General features: G+C 41.8%; 1 protein-coding gene across 6 annotated transcripts in view; it reads right to left on the bottom strand.

Moving 5' to 3' along the window:
* The window catches only part of adcy7 (adenylate cyclase 7), a 192,208-nt gene that overhangs the window by 118,227 nt on the left and 61,760 nt on the right, over nucleotides 1-12,221 (bottom strand). For 4 of the 6 annotated variants that reach the window (XM_060838118.1, XM_060838123.1, XM_060838120.1 and 1 more), the window contains exon 2: nucleotides 9,921-9,979. The exons of the other annotated variants lie outside the window; for them this stretch is intronic. The gene's annotated coding sequence lies outside the window, so the exon portion shown is untranslated. The remainder of the gene's footprint in view (nucleotides 1-9,920; nucleotides 9,980-12,221) is intronic. 6 annotated transcript variants of the gene reach the window in all.

Genomic DNA, 12,221 nt, shown 5'->3' with positions numbered 1-12,221 from the left:
CACCTAACTTGGTATCATCGGCAAACTTCACTAGAATGCCCCCAGTCCCTTCATCCAGATCATTAATATATGACGTGAACAATTATGGGCATTTGCCAAATAATACCTAGAAATTAGGAGCAAAAGTAAGTCATTTAGTCCTTCGAAGGTCTGCAGTATTGCATGTGCTTAATGACAAACTACTTTCTTTTGTCTTCATTGACCATTATTTCTATTATCTGTAGTCAATTCTCTATTTAAACCCGGTGTTGTTTCCAATTAGGACCTCTCCTTCACTTCTGGCCTAGTGGACTTATCACAAATACTACACTGATGTACCTGGATGTCAAGAAGCTTCCTTTTAGTGGAAAAAAAAATGACTGATCCATTTTTATTCTCAGCACAGAATCAACACCAGCTAACAAACAAAAAAGTCCACAATGGTGTTGATGCTGCTTTTGTATTTGAACCATGGAACTAAAACAAACAAGCAGAAAATGATGCCAAAATTATTCTCCCTCTTTCCACACATTTGTTCATACAAGACATCAAATCCAATATCTGATCAATCTCTATAATCAAAAGCATTGAAGCTATTAAAATATATATATTTAAAGTATCCCACATTCTGCTTCGTGTGTCCTCAATATGTAGAACTTGATGTTGAAATTCAGATGAATGAGTCATGGTGAATTAAAGCTCCTTTTCCACTCATTGCACATCTAAATGTGCAATGTTTGTTTTATCATGATTGCCTTCTGAAGAATACAATCAAATTTGTTGATTCCAAAGTTACACAAAGTATTGTACACATGGTGACCAATCATATTTAATCTGTAGTCAATTCAAGCTTTTAAACAAAGAATAATACTCTACATTTCAGTTTTAGGTCATCTTTGGAGGAGGATTGTGGAGAGGTAAGTGGAAGTCAAACATTTAAAATTACTGTGAGGGAAGATAGGGTTACCTTAGAAACTGTCCAAAAGGATCAACATTTTCCAGCGAGAACTAACTGTACTCTGAACAGGGAGGCAAAGATCAGAAAGAACAGAAGGGTTGATTTGTTTTGAATACTGAAATAAATCAGCAAAAATTTCAAGTTTCAGTTCTGATCCTTCTTTTACAAAATGGCATTCAACAATTACATTAAGTTTAATCTTAACTTAAAGTTATTTCATACTTAACTATGTTCATACCATTCGGTACATTAGAATCTCTGCAACTGGTGCTTCATTTCTATGCTCACTTTGACCATAGTTAACTTGCATTAACAATTTTTCTTGTTGAAAGGAAACATGATATGAAATGCATCACAAATTGAGCCGAAATCAAGTTAACCACATCATACAAGAAAACAAAAAGTTATGAAAAGAGTCAAGAAATGAGATCAGACTGGCAATAGCACGGTGTAGAATTAGACCTAACACAGACACAATGGTCAACAGTCTCATTCTGTCGTGATTTCTGTGATTGTGTGAATTGAAGTTCAAATTTGGTTTTAAAGCAATTTGAGTCCTGTGACTCCTTGCTGTCTTACAGCTGATAGCAGCTTCCAGATTCATGTCTAAATTGCATTGTACACACATTGAATTATTAGCAAATTCAGGAAAGATCCTGGAAAACAGCAATCCCAGAAAATCAAAATGCATCCACTTGTTTACATACTTTTAGCGATTACTAACTATTATTCCAGCTTTTGTGAATTCAGCTAAATTTCAGCAAAAAGCTATCAGCACAAGGTGGGGTTCACAATTATTTCCTTTCTCATGGGGTCAGTGATTAAAGCCCAAAAGTGACATCAAAACTTCTGCTACTCATCACTTACCAGTGAAGCAAACTGCATAATACCAAGCTCATGCATCCGAAGTACAGACAGGGAAGGAAATTAGATATGTCAGAGCAACCACTGTTAAAGGGTGGTTCTGCACTTTCAACTCAGCCTGCCGAGAAACAGCAACAATAATCCCCTTAAAATGCACCAAATCCAAAATACAATGGATGCCATTGTAAACACATTGTTAACCTGCATTCATTCAACTTTTAACTGCACTACACATTGCTTGTGTCTATTAAGCCATGTAATCTTTAACACTGTTGTGCACTTCATTCGCTTACTAAAAGCCAGAATTACAATACTGGTCTGAAATATTCTGAGTGGTCTCGATGTAAGGTAGAGGGATGCTTTATTTGGATGGTCATCGGCACACGTGGAAATGACTGTTACACAGTAGCTTTAGTTGATGTACCTCGCTACCTTTTATCTCAGCCTGCTGGACACATTTTCCTCATTCCTGATGAAGGGCTTTTGCCCGAAACGTCGAATTTCCTGTTCCACGGATGCTGCCTGACCTGCTGCGCTTTAACAAGCAACACATTTTCAGCTTTAGTTGATGTGTCATGCAAGTCAAAGGTAACTATCTTTAGGCCATTATCCTACAGGCCATAGGGTGGTCTGTTATTAGAGAGAGAGAGAGATGATTGGGTGGTTTAACCTGAGTGCCACCATGTGGGTGACAGTGAGAAAGAGAAACAAAAACAGAAAATTGCTGGGTAAACTCAGCAGGTCTGACAGCATCTATGGAGAGAAAGCAGAGTTAACACTTCGGGTCCAGTGACCCTCCTTGCAAAGCAGTCGCCCATTCTGCATTTCAACTTCCCAAAGTAGAGAAGATGCACTGCAAAACACTTGCACAAAATTGACCTTGAGCTTCCTGTTACCTGCCACTTTAACATACCACTGACTTCCCCGACCAATATCTCTATCTCGGGCCTGCTGCAGTGCTCTAGTGAAGCTCAGTGCAAGCTGGAAGAACAGCATCTCATTTTCCACTTGGGAAGTCTGCAACTTTCAGGACTCAATACAGTGATCAGTAATTTTAAAACCTGAGCACCCTCTCCCATCTCCTTACCCCAACACCCACATGCCAGCCTTGTCATCACATGGGCTGCAACCACAAACAACCCATTGTCAGCCACTAATGATCCCCATTAGCAGCTATTGATTCTCCCAAGCTGACTGTTACCCATTCCTTTGTCTGCCCAAAAGTTGTTGTCTCTCGGTGAGCTTCATCACCATCTCATTTACTCCTCTCCCCACCCAAGCCCTGTCCCATCTTCAGTATATATACACCAATGTTTTTTTATCTGTCATCAATGCCAAAGAAGGGTCACCGGACTCGAAATGTTAACTCTGCTTTCTCTCCGCAGATCTGCTGAGGTTTTCCCAACGATTTTTGTTTTTGTTGCTGGATTCCCAACTTCTCCTTTTTCTTCCTTAGTGGCTGAGAAGGAGAACCGATCATCTAAGCTGAACTGGTGCATGAATCGAACCATTCTGTATCACAAAGCAGCGACCAGTCAACTGAACAGGTAAGAGAAAATGTCCTGACAAAATGCCTCATCACAACATCATCACTGGGCGGCACGGTGGCACAGTGGTTAGCACTGCTGCCTCACAGCACCAGAGACCCGGGTTCAATTCCCGACTCAGGCGACTGACTGTGTGGAGTTTGCACATTCTCCCCGTGTCTGCATGGGTTTCCTCCGGGTACTCCGGTTTCCTCCCACAGTCACAAAGATGTGCAAGTCAGGTGAATTGGCCACGCTAAATTGCCCGTAGTGTTAGATAAGGGGTAAATGTAGGGGTATGGGTGGGTTGCGCTTCGGCGGGTCGGTGTGGACTGGTTGGGCCGAAGGGCCTGTTTTCACACTGTAAGTAATCTAATCTAAAAAAACAAAGTTGTCAGCTGTTTCTAACTTCTTGCTCCTGGTCAGGGTCATTCTTCCTGATTGGTTGTTGCTAAAAGTCTTCTAGGATCCTCTGGAAGGCAAGACTATTTAAAACAATTAGAGATTACTTTCACATTCATCCTGACATCTGAACTTACATTTAAAGATCACAAAATTATAGTTAAGCAAAAATCTGGTACCAATGCATGTTTCATCTTGTATGAATCTTCACCTCTTAGCCCTAGATTCATCAAATAGATGAACAGCCATTTGGAGTTTTGGTTCACCAGGAACCATTCATCAGTCTTAGAGGACAGTGAAATACTGAGAAAACCAGGAATTACCATTAAAATAATTGAGTCATGGAAACTTACAAGGTATTAGAGATGATTTAATTTCTGACAACATAGACCAACTACACATGATGGAAATGAAACCTCTTTCTTTTCATAAAATGACGGCACTGGGGGTACAAGTCCTGAGTCTCACTCTGTTCATTAATGCCCATAGCTGTCAGGAACCAAACAAAACTGCAAAATGAATGACTCTATCCTGATGTTTTTGGACAAATCAAGTAGCTAAAGCCAATACTTATGCATCAATGTACTCACTATAAAGTTATGAGAATTGACAAACATCCCTGTTATTACGCATACAATCCACATCCTAATAACTCATTATTGAGGTCACTTTATCTTGCTGTAGGAGTGTATGAAGTACATTAATTTCCTCTTTAGGGATTTCTTTTCTCTTTTATTCTTTCACAAGATATGAACACTACTGGCAAGGCCAACATTAATTACTCAGAGGCTTGCTGAATCATTGCAGAGAGCAGTTAAGAGGCAACTGCATTGTTACAGGTCTAATGTAAGATGTGGGAGAAAGTGAGGACTGCAGATGTTAGAGATCAAAGTTGAAAAATGTGGAGCTGGAAAAGCACAGCTCCTAACGCAAGATGTGGCTAGACCAGGTAAAGATGGTAGATTTCCTTCCCAGAAAGTAATTTTTTTTAAATTCAGTCATGGGATGTGGGTGTTATGATAGGAGAGTATTTATTGCCCAACCCCTAGCTTCCCTTGAAAAGTGGTGGTGAGCTGTCTTCTTCAACCGCTGCAGTCCAAGTGCTGTAGGTTGACCTGCAATGCCATTGGGGAGGGAATTCCAGGATTTTGACACAGCAACTGTGAAGGAATAGCAATATATTTCCAAGTCAGGAAGGTGAGTGGTTTGGAAAGGAACTTGCAGGTGGTGGTGTTCCTCTGTATTCACTGCCCTAGTCCTTAGAGATGGATGGGTACAGTCATGGGTTTGGAAGGTTCTGTTCCAGGATGTGTGATGAATTTCTGCAGTGTGAACCAAATGAGTTTTTACGACAATGATAATTGCCATTAGTCACCATACTGAAGACTACTTGTATATTCCAGATTTATTAAATGACTTCATTTTCCACCAGCTACTATGATGGGATTAGTATCTGTGTCTGCAAAGCTGCAGAGCCATAACCTCTGAACTACTCATGCAGTAACATTACTACAACATCACCATCTCCACAAAATGATGGACCATGCATGTTGGTTCTAATTAACATGCCCAGACCATAGCATGCAGTGTAAGGGGTAGTCCATATCAACATCTCGAAATGCAAACTCAGCTATCTAGCATACCTCCCCCTAAACTTCCACCTCATTTGGAAACTTTAGCGGAATACTCACGATTATCTCAAAGCAGCACATATAGACCTTTCTTTGAGGAAATGGTCACAGACAACAGATGAGCTGCAGCTTTAAAACATTCTCAGCAAAACTCCGAGGTGTTTCACCAATCCCCGTTTTTCAACAATAGAAACATAATGCAAAAGCAATCAGAAGAAGAAAATTGTGACACAAAGATCAACATTGACTACAGAACTTTAAGAGCAAGGACCCAGCCTGTGGAACTATATCTTTCACGCAGCATCAACATATGAATATTGAGGAACTATTCAGGTACGAGAGAAATGATTGGAAGGGAATGATTGGAAAAATTGCAGACAACACCAAAATTGACCAGGTATTGGATAGTGAAGAGGATGATCGTGTGGAGTTTGCACATTTTCCCCTTGTCTGTGTGGGTTTCCTTTGGGTGCTCCGGTTTCCTCCCACAATCCAAAGATGTGCAGGTTAGGTGAATTGGCCATCATAAATTGTCCATAGTGTTCTGGGTTGCATAGGTTAGATGCATTGGTCAGGGGTAAATATAGGATAATAGGGTAGGGGGAATGGGTCTGGGTGGGTTACTCTTCAGAGGGTTAGTGTACACTTGTAGGGCCAAAGGGCCTGTTTCCACACTGTAGGGATTCTATGATGCGGGAAGAGATCTATGGTCTGCTTGAATGGGCAGAAAAAAGTGGTCAATAGAATTCAGTCCAGAGAAGTGAGAGGTTATGTATTTGGTGAGGACAAACAAAGGGAAAGAATTACATCATAAATCTAAGAATATTGACAGGGGTAAAGGAAGTGAAGCACATTGGAATGCATACCCACAGATTCACGAATGTGGCAGCACATGGCTGTAAAAACAGCAAATAGGATGCTTTCTTTCATTGGATGCAATATCAAATACATAAGCAGGGATCTAATGCTGGAACATCAGAAGATATTGGTTAGACCACTGTTGGACTTTTATGCACAGTTCTGGTCACATTACAGGAAGGATATATATGCTCTAGACAAAGTGCAGAGGAGTTTGAAGAGAATGTTGCCAGGGCTTGAAAGTTCCAGGTATGAGGAAAGACTGGATAAGCTGGGGTTGTCTTCCTTAGATAGAGGAGACCGAGGTGGTAGCTTATTTAAGGTGTATAAAATGAGGGTCTCGGATAGAATGGACATGAGAAAAATGCTTTTCACTCAGAGTGATGGGTCTCTGGAATTGGCTGCTCAGTTTTGTGGTTGAGTTGAAAAGGCTCAACTCTTGTAAAAGCAACTTGGATCTGCAACTGAAACACTAGCTTGCAAGGTTATAGACACAATGGGCTGAATGGCCTCATTCCATGCTGTAACCTATGGTTCTGTCCTTCATTTCCTCTGGGCCTAAATGAATCAAGCAAATAACAGCCGTACAGATGCTCTGAGGATTTGACAGATGTTTTATCATGCATTATGAGTAAGCAGCAGTGACTCATAACATAAGGAGGAAATGTCTGATGCACCGTGACGTAGTCTCTCAATCCAATAAATAAACTGAATGACTACAAAATTCACTTTGTTGGTAGCTTGGAGAAGTTGACCAGAGTGGAAATCTCCCCTAATATCTTTGAATGGTGCCATGAAAACCTTAACAGTCATCTGACGTAAAAACAAGGGCCCATGGATTGCGTTGCAGGCTGCATCTCAAAGGTTAAGTTCCCAGCAAAACAACAACATTGTGTTGGCAAATATCACAGATTACATCCTCCAGTATTTTGAACAGGGTACATGGATGAGCTTTCGACAGGTTTGATCAGGTATTTCAAAAGCTTTCTTGTCCAACACCTCCCCTCAGGGAGATTGTCCTTGCTCGGTTAACCATCAGGATCTAAATATCTCCAGCAAGGTTTATCTTCCTACCCCAGCACTGTTCCCTTTGGGGGGTCAGCCAAAAAAAAATCTCTGATCCCATCCTCCTCTAAATGTTGCATTTTGTAAACATCATCTGAAGACATGAGATCAGACAAGATTCAGCAGGATCACTCCAACTATCTCATCCCCCTTCCCTACCTCTGTTTTTGGATGGACACTCTGACATCCAGCCTTTCTTGAGCCATGGTTTCTTTCATTGAGAGGGTAAAACCCATTGCCTTTAGCTATGAGCATTCATCAGTTCAAACTCCCCGGTTGCTACAACTCAGGCCGTTTAAATTCACTCCGAATAGAAAACTACTTACTTCCACCTCGATAACATCCATACGCATCTCAGCACATTAGCTGAAGTCTTTTTTAATGTCTTTGTTATTTCCACAGTTGTCTATTCCAGTGGTGTCCTGACCAACATCCCATCTTTTATAAACTTCCAATTCAGCCAAAACCTTCTTGCCAATAACCAATCCTGCGCCAAGTTCCAAGTCCTATCACTCATCACCCTTATCCTCACCGATTTACATTAGCTCCTATCTCCCCAACATCTCTAAGTCCAGCCTACTCATTCTATCGGTCATTCATACCTTAAGCCACCTAGAACTAAACTCTGAACTTACACCTGAATCTCATCCACTTCTTCATGCCTCAGAGTTATGCCATTTGGTCAGACATCTGCTCCATCATTCAATCACAGCTGATACACTTCACAACCCTATTCTCCTGCCTTTTCCCTGTGACCCCTGACCCCCTTTTTAATCAAGAATCTATTTCGGTCTTAACACACTCAATGACTTGGCCTCCACAGCCCTTTGTGGCAATGGGTTCCACAGATTCACCACCCTCTGGCTGAAGAAATTCCTCCTCATCTCACTTCTCAAGGGTTATTCTTTCACTCGGAGGCTGCGCCCTAGGGTCCCAGTCTCTCCTACTACTAGAAACATCTTCTCCATGTCCACTCTATCCAGGGTTCTCAGTATTCTGTAAATTTCATTCATACTTTCCCTCAACCTTCTAAACTCCGTTGAGTACAAACACTCCTCATATGACAAGCCCTTCACACCCAAAATCATTCTTGTAAACCTCCTCTGGACCCCCTTCAATCCTTTATGCACATCTTTTTTTAGATATAGAGCTCAAAAATGCTCACAATATTCCAAATATGGTCTGACCATAGTCTTATACAGCTTCAACAGAATATCTCTGCTTTGGCTTTCCAGCCCTCTTGAAATGAATGCTAACATTGCATTTGCCTTCCTAACTGCCAACAGAATCTGCATTTTAACCTGAATAGAATCCTGAATTAGGACTTCCAAGTCACTTGTGCTTCATATTTCTGAAACCGTTACGAGTTTAGAAATAATTTACACTTATTTTCTTTCTACTGAAATGCATAACCTCGCACTTTCCCACATTGTTCTCCATCTGCCACTTCTTTGCCTACTCTACTAGCCTGTCCAAGTGCTTCCTGAAGAAGAGCTTATGCCCGAAACGTCAATTCTCCTGCTCCATGGATGCTGCCTGACCTGCTGCGCTTTTCCAGCAACACATTTTTCAGCCAAGTGCTTCAGCATCCTCCTTGTTTCCTCAACATTACTTACCTCTGCACATATATTTGCGTCATCTGCAAACTTAGCATCAATGCCTTCAGTTCCTTTGTCCAGGTCTTTAATGTATAATGTGAACAGTTGTGGTCCCAACACAGACCCCTATGGAATTCCACTAGTCACCAGTTCCCTGAACCACAGTGCTATGGTCAGTTTTCTCATCTTCCCTACAGCCCACGCTTTCATCCATACAAGGAGCAAGGATCTCAAGCCTGTTAGACAAGCTCAAGGACTGACCACCTGGCTCCTTCTACCTGCCTTGCTAGTAGTCACACCATCCTGTCCCTGATGACTGACTGAATTTAAGGCAGTTAATCTAAAGGGTGTGACTGCCTCAGCCTGAAACACAGCAACCGGGTAACTCTCCCCTCTCCAATGTGTCACATACTCGAAGCTCAGACTTCAACTCATCAACTCTGAGCCAGAGTTCCTAAAACATTGAACACTTGCTTCAGATGGATGACACAGTGGCTCAGTGGTTAGCACTGCTGCCTCACAGTGCCAGAAATCCAGGCTCAATTCAAGCCTTGGGCAACTCTCTGTGGGGAGTTCCCATGTTCTCCCAGTGTCTGTATGGGTTTCCTCGGGTGCTCTGGTCTCCTCCCACATTCCAAAGATGGGCAGGTTAGGTGGTTTGGCCACGCTAAACTGCCCATAGTGTCCAGGGATCTATAGGCTAGTGGATTAGCCATGGGAAATGCAGGGTTACACGGATGGGGATGGCTCATTGTGGGATGCTCTTCAGAGGATCAGTGTGGACTTGATGGATTGACTGTCGTGATTCTATGACTCTATGTGGTCACTATGAAACACAAGTGGGATACACCAGCTTCCAAATGGCGCAGGTACAACACATTGTCTGGCCCTCTATTTGTTTACTCAGTTCTTACCTAGATTTTTAAAAACTTGTACTGGTCTTTTAGTTTGTAGCCTGTAAATATTTCCCTATTAATCTTCAATCTTAAAGTAACTGATAATAGAGAGTACAATTAGTAACTAAGACCAATGAACTTACAGTTTTCTTGTGATGTCATTCTTTTGGGCTGGGCCCCTGATCCTGGGTTTCAATTTATCCTGTTCAAAAAAAGTTACAAACTATAAGCCAAAGAAAATGTGAGCACAAAACAATTCTTCCCTTCTGCATTGAATTCCTACATTGTCTCCAAATTCCCTAAAACTGTATACTCACTCAGGCTGTGTCTGTCCCTCTGTATGTGATCTCTCCTTCCTGACCATGTGAAGGTGACTAATCATACACTTGCAACAGACCCTTTCCTAAATAGAGCTGAGATTACCTACACTAGTTAATTTTCAATTGTCATTAATACCTATTAAGACTCTATTCAGGTTGCAGGTGATTGACTGATAACAGTACCACAGTCAGCTTTGTTAAACTTTCTCTTGCCGGAAACATCGATTCTCCTGCTCCTCAGATGCTGCCTGATCTGCTGTGCATTTCCAGCACCACATTCTCAACTCTAATCTCAGCAATCTGCAGTCCTCACTTTCACCTTTAATAAAGTTTGACTAGATTTTAGAATTCTAAAACAGATAGTGAACAGAAAGATTTATGCTGCCTCTGTGTTCCCCAAACGACAGTCACCCTCACCCTGAAGAAAGGTTTTACCCAAAATGTCGATATCTGCATCTCCTGATGATGCCTGGCTTGCTGTGTTCTTCCAGCTGCCTGTTTGTCCACTGATCTTTTGAGGAAAGCATGGACAGATCAGGCCTATATCCAATGGAGTTTACAAGAATGAGAAGTGACTTCCTAAAACGTGTAAGATCCGAAGAGGGCCTTTCAGGATGGCCTTTAGCACCAGGGAACTAAGTTTAAAAATAAGGGATCACTTACTTAAAACGGAGATGAAAAGTTTTTTAAATATACATTTCAAGGGGCTGAGAGTCTTTGGTGGAGGCAACACCATTGAACAGGTTAAAAGCAGAGGCTGACGAACAAGGGAGTCAAAGGATATAGGGGTGGTAGGAATGTGAAGTCAAGGCCATAATCAGATCAACAATATTTTTGTCAAATGGTGAAGCAGGTTTGAGAGGCTGAATGGCTGACTCTGAATTCATATGTTCATGTGCAACTCTTTTAATCAAGCTTTTGAACCCCTCTATTATTGTTTACTTGACATGATGCCTCTCCCTTAGTCTGCTTTTCTACATTAATTACCACCAATAAGAGGGGTACTACAACACTACCAACAATGCAATGCTTTAAGGGTATCACTGTTTGAAAGTTGTGTTCAGACTTGAACCCAACGTCTGGATTCACAGGTGAGGATCTCACCAACTGAAAGGTATTCAATGAGAAAATAGATTTAATAAAAGCAAATTGGCTCTCACCGCACCACCCTCAAACCAAGAATGTTCTGGTGATGAGTGACAGCTACACTGTCTCTGTCTTCTCAATCTTTCTCATTGTCAAAAGGGGGAGAAATGCTGCAGAAATACACTGCATTCTCTACATGGGCCCAGGAAATTCAGCCAGCTTTCAAACTTGCTATTGCCTAACTTCTTGTTAGTCTATTGGGTTTCCCCCTTCAGACAAAGATGAAGGTTCTCCCACTGATGTAAAAGGAATAGGAGGCAATGCAAATGTTGAGACCAATACCAGGAGGGTGAGAACTAATTTAGAGATCAGTTATTGGCGTGATTTTGCCAGCTCCTCTCTTCGCTGCAACTCCCACTACTGTTGATTTCCCCTCTACATCGAAAAGGACACTTCCAACTTGCAGTGTAATGAGTGATGTGGAAGGAAAACCCTATTAATCGCCACTCTGTCTGTCACAGTTACAATTTCATCAAGTTTGCAGATAGGATTTAAATCAGATACATATTCTCAGAAGTCTACTTGAAAGACTCAGATTTTGCCTCTCTGAAAGTAAACACAATGGCAAATCTCTAGGTAAATTAGCAGCAATATGTTCCCTCACCAATGCCCAGTTTAGCACACACCTTACTCTTCCAATCATTGTGCTGCTATGTCCTTTTGTCCAAGCCAGGGTGCTTGTGACTGTTGATGAACATCATTCCTGGACTTCAAATGCTCCAATGAGTTTTGCCCCTTCACAATTTATTGTCCCGCCTTCTTCCCAGCTCGCTGACTCCAATCCCCAAAAACAAATTTCCCCAACTTCCTGACCTTGGCCCCTGAATACCACACCCCTCCTACCCCGACTTTCATTAAGCTAACACCCAGGACCGACAGTGGTCTACACTCTGACCAATTTAGATGGACAGCCTGACTGATGCATAACCAAATCGGAGTGACCTCTGTGCAGCTCTTTGACTCACAACTCCCTGACTG

The sequence above is a fragment of the Hemiscyllium ocellatum genome, chromosome 17 (assembly GCF_020745735.1).
Source record: "Hemiscyllium ocellatum isolate sHemOce1 chromosome 17, sHemOce1.pat.X.cur, whole genome shotgun sequence".
Taxonomy (NCBI): Eukaryota; Metazoa; Chordata; class Chondrichthyes; order Orectolobiformes; family Hemiscylliidae; genus Hemiscyllium; species Hemiscyllium ocellatum.
Note: the sequence above shows the minus strand (reverse complement) of the source record. Positions and strands in the feature narration are given on the sequence as shown.